Below are 15,195 nucleotides of genomic sequence, written 5' to 3' on the forward strand. Positions count from 1 at the left end.
ATTCCTAAATATAGATAATTAAACTAATATTTATTTTTAATTTAATAGCTCATGTGATTTATCTTTTTGAAAATAAAATAAGCCTCGGGCGTAGTTCAACAACATTCTATGGATTAAATGGGTTGATTTTTTTAAATACTTTTGATAAATTTCTCAGCGGGCCAATACTTGAGCTTAATATATTTAATTGTATTCACTAGTTTTTCACTCTGTTTCGTTTTTTATATTTATAGAAAGGTAAAATTTTCAAATATAGTAAAAAAACGTATCAGGCATGACTCATTTATAAGTGGATTGATTAGCCAGCCATGGCAAAGAATAAGAAATATTACATTATACTCCACGCGTTGCCGAAAATGTTTTATATTTTCATTCGTAATTATAAATATTTAATCACTTCGAAGGTCAATATTACCACAGTACAGGTCTACAGCTGATGAGAACTTGTTAAGCATTTATATTTATACACAGTTTTGTATGGATGCTATTTTAGGAATAAATAATTTGCTGTTTTAGGAATAAATAACTAAACACTAATTGACTGAATCATTTAATTTCTAATTAAACGAAGGGTTTTTCTGAAAATCTGAGGATAATCTAAATATTTCCCATAATAACGTTCTCTGAAAGCTGTCGTATGATTTCTAAATGATTTTCAAAGGCTTAGCTGTGTCTTACTTGCAGGTATACCATTATCGCTGTTACGATAGTGGGATCTGAAATTAGTAATTATTCTATAGCAAGGTTTTATAAAGAAAAACTCGTAACCAACCTAATGGCTTAGTAAACGATTGTGTATATAGTACATTTCAAGCCCTCTGCCAAGCAAAGCACTATGTATATATATATCTCTTTATTTTCATACACAAATATCATAGTGATATTAGTACTTAGTGTCTAACCGATTCTTCTTGGTAGAATCTACATTCTGAACCGGTGTTAGCAGTTTTATACGTTTAATTATGTTATTTTAAATTGACGATACAGAAATGTGTATATAAAAGCCCAGTTTATTAATTTGATTTGATTTGAAAAGGAAAGACTTTTAACGACGTACTGATTTTAGGATATAAAATTAAAATCTCGATCCAACTCCAATACCCATTAGTAAATAGATAGTTGTTGCATAATATACCTAGAAGCGAAACCGTGTTACGCTCCCAACTTTACTGAGTTCCTAATGTAAGAGCTATATTACACATTTTTACTATTTGTTACTCCGAGATAATTTCATTTCGTTTCATCTAAACTTTTACTACTTTTAGTTAGTACTGCTGATTGTATTTTTTACTGTTGCGCATGTCCGTCGTAAGGGGCAAGTGCTTCACGGTAGCATGCGCAAGCGATCTCGTGACTCTCCTCGTTAAGACGGAAAGGGTACCGCTGTTTTTAGTGGGTATTCCAATGTTCGGGGCGCACTCGGCGTCTTGGACACCGGCGAGCCCCACACACAGCCCCCACACTAGAAACGCGTAACGCGTTTTTCCAGCGTTAAAAAAGGGGGCAAGTGCTATGCACTTGTCAGTTATTCTACCACCCAATAGCAATACTTTGATGTGGTGATGGAATGTTACCTCAGTAACAGTAACAGCCTGGTAATGTCCTACTGCTGGGCTAAGGCCTCCTCTCCCTTTTGAGGAGAAGGTTTGGAGCTTATTCCACCACGCTGCTCCAATGCGGGTTGGTAGAATACACATGTGGCAGAATTTCAATGAAATTAGACACATGCAGGTTTCCTCACGATGTTTTCCTTCACCGTCAAGCACGAGACGAATTATAAACACAAATTAAGCACATGAAAATTCAGTGGTGCTTGCCCGAGTTTGAACCCACGATCATCGGTTAAGATTCACGCGTTCTAACCACTAGGCCATCTCAGCTTAATGGAATGTCACCTACACCAGTGTAATTTCAGGCACAAAGGACGTATAGTTAATATTTTGTAGAGTGCATTGGCGCTTGGCAGTCAGACTACACTAGTAAACATACGATCGGTTGTGACTACTTGCTTTGCACGGTTAATCATTTTGTGTTAGTTACCTTCTTATTGTTATTGTAATTACTCAATTAAGTTAAATTTACATAGTATTAAATTAATATAAACATTTCACTTATATTAAAAAAAAGTATCGTTGTTGAAATTTTATATTGTACTTATTTTTATATCGACGTATATACGGATTAAATACGTAATATAAAATAATTACTCGCTTATATATATTTTTTTTTTGAAAATGATCGTGAAACAAAATTTTATCTGGTGTTTGATTTAAATCTCATATAAAAAGTTATAGTTTCCTACTTTGTGTCTTAAAGATTACGTCAATAGTACATAAATAATTTCGTAATAAAACATAAATAATTTCCATTCAACGAGGTTTTCTGAACCATTCGAAATATTCAAATAAACGCTACTTATATTACGTGTTTAACTGTCTGCGAATATAATACAATACAAATGTTTGGTCGTCTAAAAGCGTATTGATTAGTCTGAGACAGATATTTACTGAAATGACCGACTAAAATCGTGCCTGGTCGTCTGGCTGGTCTAGTATCTAGGCGTTGTCCGGTAATGACGACTTTCTACCGCAATACAACACAACGTGCGATAAAGGAATATTTAGAACGTCAAATTATGTTCAAAGATATATATATATGACATTGTCACAAAAGTGAGACTATTTTAACGAATTTAAGTTAAATCTTATTAGGAAGGCTTATTTTATATGGTGACTTCTATTCGTAGATATTGGTATTGTGAGCTGCCAACCAAACAATCTAACAGTAATTTCTCTTAGTTCTGTGGCTTTCAGAATCATTAGCTCTCTAAAACGGAACACGGAAATTCAGTATTTTTCAGAATTACTCGTGAGGTGTTACCCGATGAACAGGATCAGCTTATATTAAATATGTTTTTTGCGCAAGCGAAGTTCATTTCACTTGTTATAAAGTTAATCAGGTTGTGTCGCTTTGTTTCGCACTGCGGCTTGCGTGGATATCCGTCGTAACTTTATCGAGTCGCTAGTCACGTAAAAATCTTTTGTTATATTGACCTACCTAAATCTCGTTATGGGCAACTTTATAGATAATGAAATGTGTGTCGAGATATAATTTAGGTAAACCTCAGAACGGACAGGATGTGAGACGTTACATTAATCTAACGCCTATTGTATGTATGTATGGTTATGTAACGACATATTGTTTTTGGTAACTTAGTGAAACAGATGATTTTCGATACAAATTTCTTTATCTGAAATCTCGTCTTTCTCTCTCTCTCCCTCTCTTCGCTCTTGTCTTCTAATGTTATGATTATATATTTTCGGGATTGATATAAAATGGTATCCCTTAAATCGAAAATATAACATAAAGTACATATGTTCTACCTATTATAATACCAATGACGTGTCGTAATATTTTTTTTATACACTAGATTTTAAAGAAATACGTTTCAAATTAACTAGTTAAGTATATAAATAAGTTTTGATGTGATTATATTCAACGTAATTTAATATCACTCGACGTTTATAGAAATATTTTATTTTTCTTACCTGTAGGTTATATGCGTTACTTGTCGCGCATTTGTTTTTATTATCAATTTAATTAATTTATAGGTTGAATAGCTAAGAAGGGAAAGCGTAAGAAACAAACCACATTTATAATATTAGTAAGGATTTCTTGTTTTTTTTTCACATAGACAATGCCGATTTTCTTAGCTTCGAATATTTTTCTAAAAAATATCGCACTTATAATCAAAGAATTGTTTCAATTACTACAATGATATTTATTTTTTAATATCTATAGGAAAACCGTTACCTTATTAAAAATTCTGTTAATTCATCCACTTACAATTAAAGAAACCTAAAAAAGCATTTTCTTTAAGTTTCCAGGCACTGCCTAGAGTTATGTAAATATAAAATTAAAATTATACTCAATTATTACTTCACTTTGATTCTCATTACGAATTACAATTTTCACTAATAATAATATATTTTGGCGAAATAAAATAAAAAAGAAATAATTAAGTACTCGAATGATTTCGAAATTTCGAAGCCTGGCACGCACTAATGTGTCATTTAGTGGTGTATGCATATATCGCTTACCGTTATTTTCCGAAAATTCATTGAAAGAGTTGTTTGCATAACGAATTCGAGATTGTTTAATTAGCTACGTGTTTCGCAATATTCGTTTTTTTTTAATTTCATAATTGCAGAATAAAGAGATACTTACATTATTTTATTTTATATTTAACTAAACTTATAGTTTTGGTTCAGTTATTTTGAACTTAACAGTAAATTTAATAGACTAGAACCTTTGAAGTAAACTAGTAAACTACCTAATGAATTGACTGATTCGCATTTTATAATTAAATTTTATATGTAACAAGTGTTCGCCCACGGCTTCGCCCGCGTGTTAGGGGGAGGGGGGCACGTGTTATAATAGACAGTTACTTTCGCAATTTATAATATTAGTATTGATACGAATAGCTTATCCAAATAAAGACTACAGAGGGAGCTATAAATGATAAGCATAATCACTTACAGCTTACATTATATCAGAATAATTATAACATCTGTTTTTGAACCCCGCACGAAGACAACTTACTTTTCTTTTTAAAATGTATATTTAAGATTTACTTGTAAATCTATCCGACATTATTATATTTTATATATATCACGTGTTCCCCTCCTCTTACAACCCGGGTTCCTTCAAACGAGGCGTGAAGAGGCATCTTGCGGGCCGGCAAGGCGGGGACGGCTAGTACAGAACATTCTTCCCGACTGTACTGGCCGTCGTCGCGTTTGGACTCTACTACCACTTACCATCAGGTGGAGTAGAGTCATATGCCATCCCGGCGCATATAAAAAAAAAAATTTAAATGCTTCGTGACATCATTTTTAGTACTGGTGGTAGGGCTTTGTGCAAGCTCGTCTGGATAGGTGCCACCCACTCATCAGATATTCTACCACAAAACAGCAGTACTTGGTATTGTTGTGTTCTGGTTGGATGGGCAAGTGAGCCAGCGTAATTAAAGGCACAAAAGACATAACATCTTATTATTCCAAGTATGGTGGGGCGTTGGCGATGTAAGCGACGGCTAACATTTCTTACAATGCCAATGTATATGGGCGTTGGTGACTACTTACCATCAGGTGGCCCATATGCTCGTTCGCCTACCTATTCTATAAAAAAAATATATATTACTTTAAATATTTCCTTCTTAATACTGGTCTGGAAAAAACGTTTGCCCATTGCACGGCATGTCTCCGTCTACCTCAAGCGATTCATATTAATTTAATTAAGTTCAACTTTTAGGTTTCAGTCTGACATTGATTATAGGGATTTGTGGGAAACTGATGAATGTGGTAAATATAGTAAGTCCGACCTTCCACCCATAAATAGTTATTTCGGCGAAAGTTAAATGTTAAAACGTTAACGTTGTCTTTGATTACGAAGTACATAAATATTAAAAGCCAAAGACCAAAGAGTCGACGGTCACTATGCTATTTATAACTTTTTACTGCTTAATACTTAAATATTAGTACTAGAAGCATTTTCATAACGAATAAATGTTAATATAATAATAATTTGTCGTCTCTTATAAAAGAGAAAATATGCATGATCATTTTTGACTTATTATTTATATGGCTTGTTGAAAATACAAACATTAAGTAGCTTCACCTAATGTTAATACCTATCTTAGTTTAATTTATGTCTTATTGAAACTTAATTTCGTCATACGTCCAGATACAACAGCTTGTTGAGCTAACGTAATATAATAAAGATAATTGTTGTCTTGTGATTTATTTTATAGGAAATTATAAAATTCAACCTCCAAATTGTAAATTAACGTTTTTGCTGGCAGCGCATGTCGACTCTTTAACTTTACGTATTTTTTGAACCAAATCGAATAAACAGGGAAACCTCTCAACCATATTTTAATATATTGTTATTTTTTATAAAAATTATTGAAATCGTTACATTTTATACTATAATTAAGTTTTAAATTCATAAGATTAATATAAATGTAAGCATTCTTTTATTACGTTGTAAGTTAAGCATTACGGTTATAGACTCGATCTAAGAAATACAATAAAGGATATAGTCACTTTCCATGTTTACAGTTTCAAGTCAAAGTAACAATTTTTTTGTTCTTAACGATCAACAAACAGTCTCAGTGCATTAGCATAACAACGCAATGTGACGCTATATAAAATGTATTAAACATACACTAATAACTAACCGAACAACCTTGTGTCTGTTACAGGTACGATGACAGTCTTCTACGCACACAGTGAGTCGTACTACGTATAACGCCTATTGACGAATCCGCTTTATCACAAACGTTGCTGAATCGATTAATCGATAGCGAGTCACTGTTTTTTTTTTTTTTTAACTCAGTCTATGGCAAATGTCGCAAGGTATTCAATATTTTTTCAGATTTCTTAATGTCGTTATGGTCTCATAATTAACACATATGTCATCGTTTTTTTTTAATAATATAACCACAACGTATATCTATAGACAGTTTTTTTAATGTACTTATTTATTATCTTCAACTCAGATATGGTTTTAAGCGTGATTCATTCACAAGCTTTACAATCAGCCCGTTTTGTGGTGGGAATAGTATATCTATTGTTGTATTACTGTCATAAAGCAATTATTTTTTTTGTTTAAACCAATTTACGTTTATGTAAAACAAAATAACTATGTGATCTGATAAAATGTTGAACAAAGATTTGACTCATGTACTGCTAAGCAGTTTACTTGTATAATTTCGGATTCGTCAGTACGCGACGTTTTTATTTAGTTTCTAACAAGGGCATTGACTAACACCACTCAAATAATATATGAGATATTTACTGATATTGATGTTACTATTTCATAATCTAATGTAAATAGTTTTTTAACCTAAAACTATTATTATTGGTATAATTTAAACACCGATTCGGGCGTCTGCTAATTCAGTAATTTTTTCTACAATTTCTACATATATCGTAATGTCATTCAAAATAATACATTTAGTTTGTTAACTTTTTTGCTCTTAAAAGTGATGTTTATATTTTGGATGGTTTTACGATTATTTTAGCGATGTTCCCGCCAAGAAGTCGAGGACAGCGGCAGACCATCCTCAGGGTTGAAGTTCTACATGGTTCATGGCAAGGCTACCATTACTTATATCATCAGAAAAATCATTACATACTTTCCTCCTATCTCCTTCTAAATGTTGTGTTTATCGTTTGCATCTTAATAGTTGTTCTATTCAATCAGTATGATTACTATTTCAATATATAATTAACGGCAGTGGTTTAATGCTTTCATTTTCGTGTAGCGCCATCTATCGTCGAGTAGTCATATTGCAACGTACGGGTACGATAGATGGCGCTTCGCATAGGCGTACAATATACATAGAATAAAAATAAAATCTTATTTTATACGATACAATTAAATTATTGTATGTAATTTCAAAGTTACTATGGAGTAATTAATACCACTACTATTAATTACTCCATATAGTATAAGTATATTTAGTTGCTATAAAAAATGTTTCTCCTTTCGTAAATGCAAACAAAATTATATAACATCTTTGTCACTTAATTATTTTGCTTTAATCCTAAGGTATTCGTAGGTATATTAAATTAGTTAGTTTTGGATAGATGGCAATTTGGATCAAACTTTACGCTAAGTATTTCATCGGCCCGGATAGCTCAGTCGGTAGAGCATTGGACTTTTAATCCAAGGGTCCAGGGTTCAAGTCCCTGTTCGGGCGTTATTTTTTTTTATTGTTTTTTCAGTTTTTATTTTCACTATACAAATAATTGTATATTCTTAAGTTTTTTTTAAATGTTAAAATCCCCTGGATGTATTTGCTTAAAATTACTTTCCAATTAATTTTTAAAAATAGTATGTAGCTCCAAATCATTAATGTTTCTATTTACATCATTTTATTACATCTCGAATTTTTTTTTTGGGTAATCATTCAATCAAACATCAATCATTCATTGAATTTTTCGTCCAACGCCATCTATCGTATACAGCTGAGTTTAATTTGTGTTGCTCGCTAACACCTAATGTTGATAATATTCACTAGATGGTAGCACTAACCTTAATCAAGTTATGTCAATAGTATCCGGTAGATGGCGCTGAGTGGTAAATTTATTATAAATGTGTAATACATATTTTATAAGAATTGTTTGCTTTTCTTACGATTAGTAAATGAGGCAAACTAAATGGAGATTAGGATCCTTTATATTATTCGTATATAGACAGGCCTTAAATATTGAAGCACTTTTTTTTGATAAAATGAATAATAAATTATATATATATAAACACACCATTTGAGCTAGAAATAAACTTTTTTTTAATAATATATATGTACTAATTACCATTTATTTTCGAAGAAAGTAATTTAAACTAATGGTCTTAGTAACGTTGCTTTACGTTGGTTTAGTTAAACACTGATTTCGCTCTTTGTGTCATTATTGTTTTGAAGAAAGACAGCATTGCATACCCAATAGCCTGCAAAACGTTTATAAGCAAGGTTGTAATACTGTCTATGCTTATGTTTTCACGCAATTAGTTTACTATTTAATTAATGGGATATCGAAGAACTGTAATGCCGTTTAAGATTTACATAAAAAATTGATGGCATTTTAGTATAATAAAATATTAGCGGTAGCGCATTTCACAATATATCTCAAAATAGGAGTGTAACTGCTAATTTTTTATTGTATTTCTTAATCCCCTTAGGGCGACAGAGCTATTTTTATAATAGCAAAGCCGCAGATAACCTTTAAGTATTTACCTATACTAAATGTTAATAAAAATACAATATAATCGTTAAGTAATCAAATCAACAAAATATTATATAATAAATATATACATTACGTGTTATTTAAATCAAATCCTGCAATCATCAACAAATTTAGATTACGTCTAGTAACGCAATACGCACAGCGTTACGTACGCATTTATTACTCACAATTTAATCCTAGACCAGTTTAAATAATATATAATACATAATTACTGCTATATGCATTACGAACACCTACACGAACATTTTGAACGTTGCTCAAATTATAAGGTCGCTATTTTACGTGTAGTTATTTAATTATTCTGTCCAAAATAATTACTCCCAAGTTGTCTACTTCACCTAGTAACCTTAAGATAAACGCAAATGGAATAAAAATTGCTTAAAATTAAAATTTCCACATTTTTTTAATATCGAATCTATAGAATTATGTAAAATTTATTTCATACTAAAGCTGGCTAGAATGCATTATTTAATATTTATTTAATTTCATCCATTTTAACTCAGAAAATTACTTACAATTATTGTAAGTGCAGGGTTGCTAGTGGGACCGTTGCAATTGCATACTTGGCGAAGCACGACACAGGGGTCAAGATTTTTTAACTACTCACTATGGTGTCTCGACTTAAAATAATTCATGTCTTTCCGAGGGGCCGCGAATGCGTTATTAAAACAAGATACTGCAGCCTCTGATCCCACAATTCTCACATAAATCATCTATCCCCCAGGTCCCTGGGTACCTCTCTGAAGATTTCCATTGCATATTCAATACGCCTGGCCAGCGCGGAGTATGGGCAACACCTCCCTTGATACCGCCGACCCAACAGACTCGACAATCAGAGTGACGCATAGAGAGTACACATATAGTTGCTCACGCGTTTGCGAACTATAATATTTTCTGCCGATGAAATTGCCGAAATGTTCGTATTTCTCAAGACTTTGTTTTTAATATTAATAAAGTAATGTAATAATTATATAAATAACAAAAAAGATAATGAATTAATTGCCAAGACTCTCAATTGAATTTTTTTAAAAAGGTTATGTAAAAATAAAATAAAACTGGATTTCTTTTGCCATTAACACCTGTACAAGGTCTCGCTCCGAGCTTACGAAAGTAAGAGCGTATCCACACTATCGCAGCTCAAATCTGGGTCGGTGTAACTGTTGCAATGTACTAAACACCACTTTATCTTAGTAAGATGAAGATATTTATCATGTTTAGGGTTTCGTTCACATAATCTGAACCCTAACTTCGCAATATTCATACTTTATAAATCCCTAACCTTTGTCTTTCTAATTATTATATTTATGCACCTATAGTATACAATATTGCAAACATGTCTGACAATAGAAAATTACAAAATTTTTACTGACAAGCAAAATGTCTATCTACACGCAGCAATATTTCCTCATCACTTATATTAATATTTTGATCCTGTTTTAGATACAAAAAGTCGATGTTTTATTTTTTAATATTTTGACATTACATGATTCATGAGTAACATGTTCAACGTATTCTACGGAATCCTCCAATCTTAGTGTTCTTAAACACAACTTAACCTTTTTTTTTCAGACCATAACTCCTTTAATGAGCTTATATATAAAATGTTAATTTCAAACTAAAAATGTAAAGAGAATATCAAAAAGGTAAATTTTAAAATTTACCTTTTTGAAGAAAAGTTGTAAAATAATTTTATTTATGGAATAAGATAACCCACATAGCCAATGCTCTGTTGAATATTATATTTCACAAATATTATTTATATTATTTTCTATATATATATATATATATACATATATACATATACATATTATAGTATATAGTAGTTTTGTTTATTATAATAAATAATCTGACAGGCCGAAAATGTCACGAGACAAATGCTTTCTCTTCTTATCCTCTCTTAGGCGAAGAAGCTACTAGAAACCGAGATTCTTTGTTGATAGTATACAAAAATCTAAAACAAAGATTCATTACCAAGCGAATGCTACTGAGTTTGTCGTGTGCTAAACTTAACTATGTTTGCAATTTGTCTCTCGGTGGCGATGGAAAACATTGTTAGGAAACCTGCACGTGGCGGCACATTTTTATATATATGCATGTATATATAATACATATAAGCGGGACATTTACGGGCTGTTATTTGATTTAATATTGAGTATGACAATTTTTTTTACTTTAGTAACCTTTAGTGTAATTTGTCTAAGTAACTGACATTAATCATCATTAGGACAAACAAAAGTTATTTCATTATAGCTTTCCAAGTACAATAAATACGATTTCTTTGACGGTTAATTTGAACTCGTTTTTCACGACTGCCTCCGTTCTTAGAAATTAGTTAATGGTCTATGAGGAAATCTATTTATGTTCCCCGCCTCATTCGTTTTTCATCTTAACTAACCATTAGATTAAAAAACGATTGGTGTCCAAAAGGTTTATTTATTTTCTGAAAAATAAACAAACGGCAGTCGTGTCGGTCGGTACAACAAATATCATTAAAAATATAATAATATCAATCATGAGCGTAACTCGCTTCCCTTTAAACCGAACTCAATTCGGGGTCGGCGCAGACACTGCAACACAACTGCAAGAAAAAGTATTTGGATTGGATTAAGAGTCAGTCGTCTATCGACCCTTACCGGAAATCCTTTTAATTTTCAGTAATCATAGGTTTATGATGCAAGTGCTGAAAGTATGACGGATATACTTAAAACATGTAAACCGCTAATAAAATAATAATATGTATACCAACCCAAAGCAGTGTGGTGAAATAACCTCCAAATCTTCACGTTTAGAGGCTTTTAATTTACCTATATATAGATACAATAATTTTGTCCTTAGATATATAAACATTCACAATGATCTCTATAATATGCATTGTCATTTGTTGACCCATTGGATGAAACACGTTGATCTTAACGATGCTTAAGGCACGAATCCAAGCAACGCAACTTGTTTATAATTAAACTAGTACTGCACTTTCAAGAAAAACATCCTAAGATAGAATGTATGTATGTATATATACACTAATTTATACGGAGAAGCAACGTGGCGGATTGAGCTCCATATCCGTCGCTATAATTCTAGGTGTAATGGTCCTGTGGTGTGTTATAGTGCTGTGGGATGTTGACCAGAAGTCAATTGCTTTTTAATATAGACAGAAATTAAGTAATTTACTTAAATCTTACTAAATTACCCGCGGGCATGTGCAATATGGGAATTTTGTAAACGAAATTGCGAGCAATATAAATTACGCAACAAATCACCAAGCACTAATTAACTCTTGTACAACATTTGACCTATGATATTTTGCATAGTAAATACTAGGTATCATACAACGAAGGCTACCTGCTGTCAATCTGCGCACGCGCCGCCAGTTATTACGGGCTTCATTGCAAAATAGCGTCCACTTAACATCAAAGCAATGCGTCGTTGCGTGTCAAATGTAAATTGCCTCTATTATTTTGATTGATAGCTCCAGGAAAACTCCCATATTTCACGTGCCTGTGAGTGTTTTAGTTTAATATTAAAGTTATATACATTACTTGCCACACACCTTACAAAATATTTTTAATACCAACCAGTACAGATTGTATAGATTGTATATGTATAGATATACAATCTGTACTGGTTAATGGTTGGTTGGTTAATACATAATTTTATTAAGTTGTTAGCGTAAACATGATGACACGATAAGTCTTATCAAGATCTTATCCGTATAAACATAGACGAGCATATCAAACTTGTTCATTTCCCTGAGAGTTGTATACCTTAAAAGACTTTAATTGTACGCCGACATCCACCACACATCCTACTAAATAACACCACAAACGTCGCAGCTGCAGCGATACTTTCGCTTTCACTTTGTATTTTGGAATACCAAGATGGTTTTGAATCTCAAGACCAACACAGACCGACACGCACCGCCGTGTGATCGTCGGCCGTGCGCAAATAATCGGCAGAATGACGCTTAGTAGCAAGCCACCTTACGAGGCGTATTTTTAGCCTTATATGTACAACTAACTATTGAATCTGATGTTATGTACCTTTTCACTAACATTAACTTACTCAAAAAATAAATCTTTTATCTTTCCAAAGTGATTGTAACAGAATTTAAAAAGCTATTATATATAACCCAAATAATAAAAGCGATATAAGTGCGACATTGTTAATATTTCTTACAGCGCCAAATTTTATGAACGGTGGTGACCACTTACCATCAGGTGGCCCTTTTGCCAGTCCGCATACCTACTATAAATAAATAAATATATCCCCCGATGTACACAAGCAGGCAACCTTGCTTCAATGCTACGTAGTACATTCGAAGAATTTTAAATTAATACATAATGTTTTATGTACATTCTAAACACTAAACACAAGATCATAAAGATATGAATAAAACATTATGTTACTAATTTGTATGTTTGAGCAACTATTTCAAAAATACACCTAATGATCGCCCGAGTCCTTTGTCGGCGTGAACGTTGCATTAAGACATAATACTAGGTTGCATTTATTGGTCATTGCAAATGTAGAGCAACATGAGTAATATGGTGCCACAGACAATACTTATTATTGCGTAAACTAGACGTCCTTCTGTATTCAACATTTTATAATATAGATATTATGTTGGGTTTATTTAGAAATGATACATGGAGTGTAAATCGATTAAATAGCTATTTATCAATGTATAATAAATATATATATTTACTTATACAATCTGAGAATTCTATTAAAATCGAAAAAACGCATTGCTTTCATTTTTTATTATTTTTTAATACAACAAACTTAATACCGTTTTCGTATGTTTTATAAAAATAAAACATTACTTAAACAATCGAGACAATTAATCTTTATCACAAGATCCAAAGAGAACCCGTTTCGCAAGATTTCGAACATTGTAATTAAGCAGTAACTTCGCGGAAACCGATACAATCTGATGAATGAATCGAACCACTATTCCAACGATTTCCGTAAAGTCACGTGGTAGGCGTATAAAATATTCACTCGGGATTAATTAGATGACCAGTCATCGTTAATAACTACAGTCCTACATATCGAATTCATAACTATGGTAACTTTTAATTCAAAACAAATAACATACTGCTAATATTGTATGGTAATTAGAGTTTTCGCTTTAATCCTTGCCAGTTGTAATTACTGCTAATCCATCTACAATATATTTTAAAACCTATTCTTTAATATTGTAGACTATTCTTGTACTACTAACTATAACAAGTATTTTTTTTTATAGAATAGGAAGGCGGACGAGCATACGGGCCACCTGATGGTAAGTGGTCACCAACGCCCATAGACATTGGCATTGTAAGAAATGTTAACCATCGCTTATATCACTAATGCGCCACCAACCTTGGGAACTAATATGTTATGTCCCTTGTGCCTGTAATTACACTGGCTCACTCACTCTTCAAACAGGAACACAACAATACCAAGTACTGCTGTTTTGCGGTAGAATATCTGATGAGTGGGTGGTACCTACCCAGACGAGCTTGCACAAAGCTCTACCACCAGTTAATAATAAGTAATGTACTTGTTGTAGTATTAGTGCAGTATTTTTCACTCAAATTCCAATAAAGTTTATCCTAATCTCTTCTTCAATAACAAACGATTTACTCACGCGATAATTCTCAATGCTTTAATTAAAATTGGTACGAGTCATTCATCTTCTACATACGTCAAACCACGATGATTCAATCCTAACCATCGGATGATCTGCTAAATAATTATAATTGATTGCTTGGTGTTTTTCCTTCTGCACATATGTTCATTCGTCATTTCAGCTCTGACTAAATACTTGGGACTTACAATTTTTACGAAATATTTAAATATATATACAATTTAAGGTTATAATAAATAAAAATCAATAACCAAAACGTTTGAAAATATGAATATGTTTTTGCAAAAATTTAATTATTATTTCAGTAGACTGCGTAAGGTTGTTGTCCTGTTCCGTTCGTACGAGCACGCTGATAATGCAAATTATATACAATTTTTATTGCAGCGAGTTATAAGTTATTAATATCCGTGATCTCAACGCAGCTAAAAAGTAATGACATCATTCTAAAAATAAAACTAGACACAATAAACACGATTGATTGTGTATAATTTTAATAAAAAAAATAATAATTTAATTTCGCAATCATAAGGAAGAGTGAGAATTACTCACCTAGAATTTATTAATATATTAGCTATAAAATTGGTTGCAATGTTTGTTAACCATATAAATAAATGAACCTCAAATACAAGTCGCATTCACTCGTCGTATTAGAAAGACATACGGCGCGAATACACGCAAACGACTGTGTTAACATACAGCACTGCCGACGATAAAATTGTACCACGAATTGTTGCTGATCCTGGAGATTTA

The 15,195-nt window shown here is 32.2% G+C and overlaps 1 protein-coding gene and 1 non-coding gene across 7 annotated transcripts in view; both read left to right on the forward strand.

Annotated features, from left to right (window-relative positions):
• Positions 1-15,195, forward strand: part of LOC126768694 (protein bunched, class 2/F/G isoform-like) — a 135,902-nt gene that overhangs the window by 30,635 nt on the left and 90,072 nt on the right. The window lies entirely within an intron of this gene.
• Positions 7,696-7,768, forward strand: Trnak-uuu (transfer RNA lysine (anticodon UUU)). The gene has a single exon. It is a non-coding gene; the product is annotated as a tRNA-Lys (tRNA).

Source organism: Nymphalis io, chromosome 1 (genome assembly GCF_905147045.1).
Source record: "Nymphalis io chromosome 1, ilAglIoxx1.1, whole genome shotgun sequence".
Lineage (NCBI taxonomy): Eukaryota > Metazoa > Arthropoda > Insecta > Lepidoptera > Nymphalidae > Nymphalis > Nymphalis io.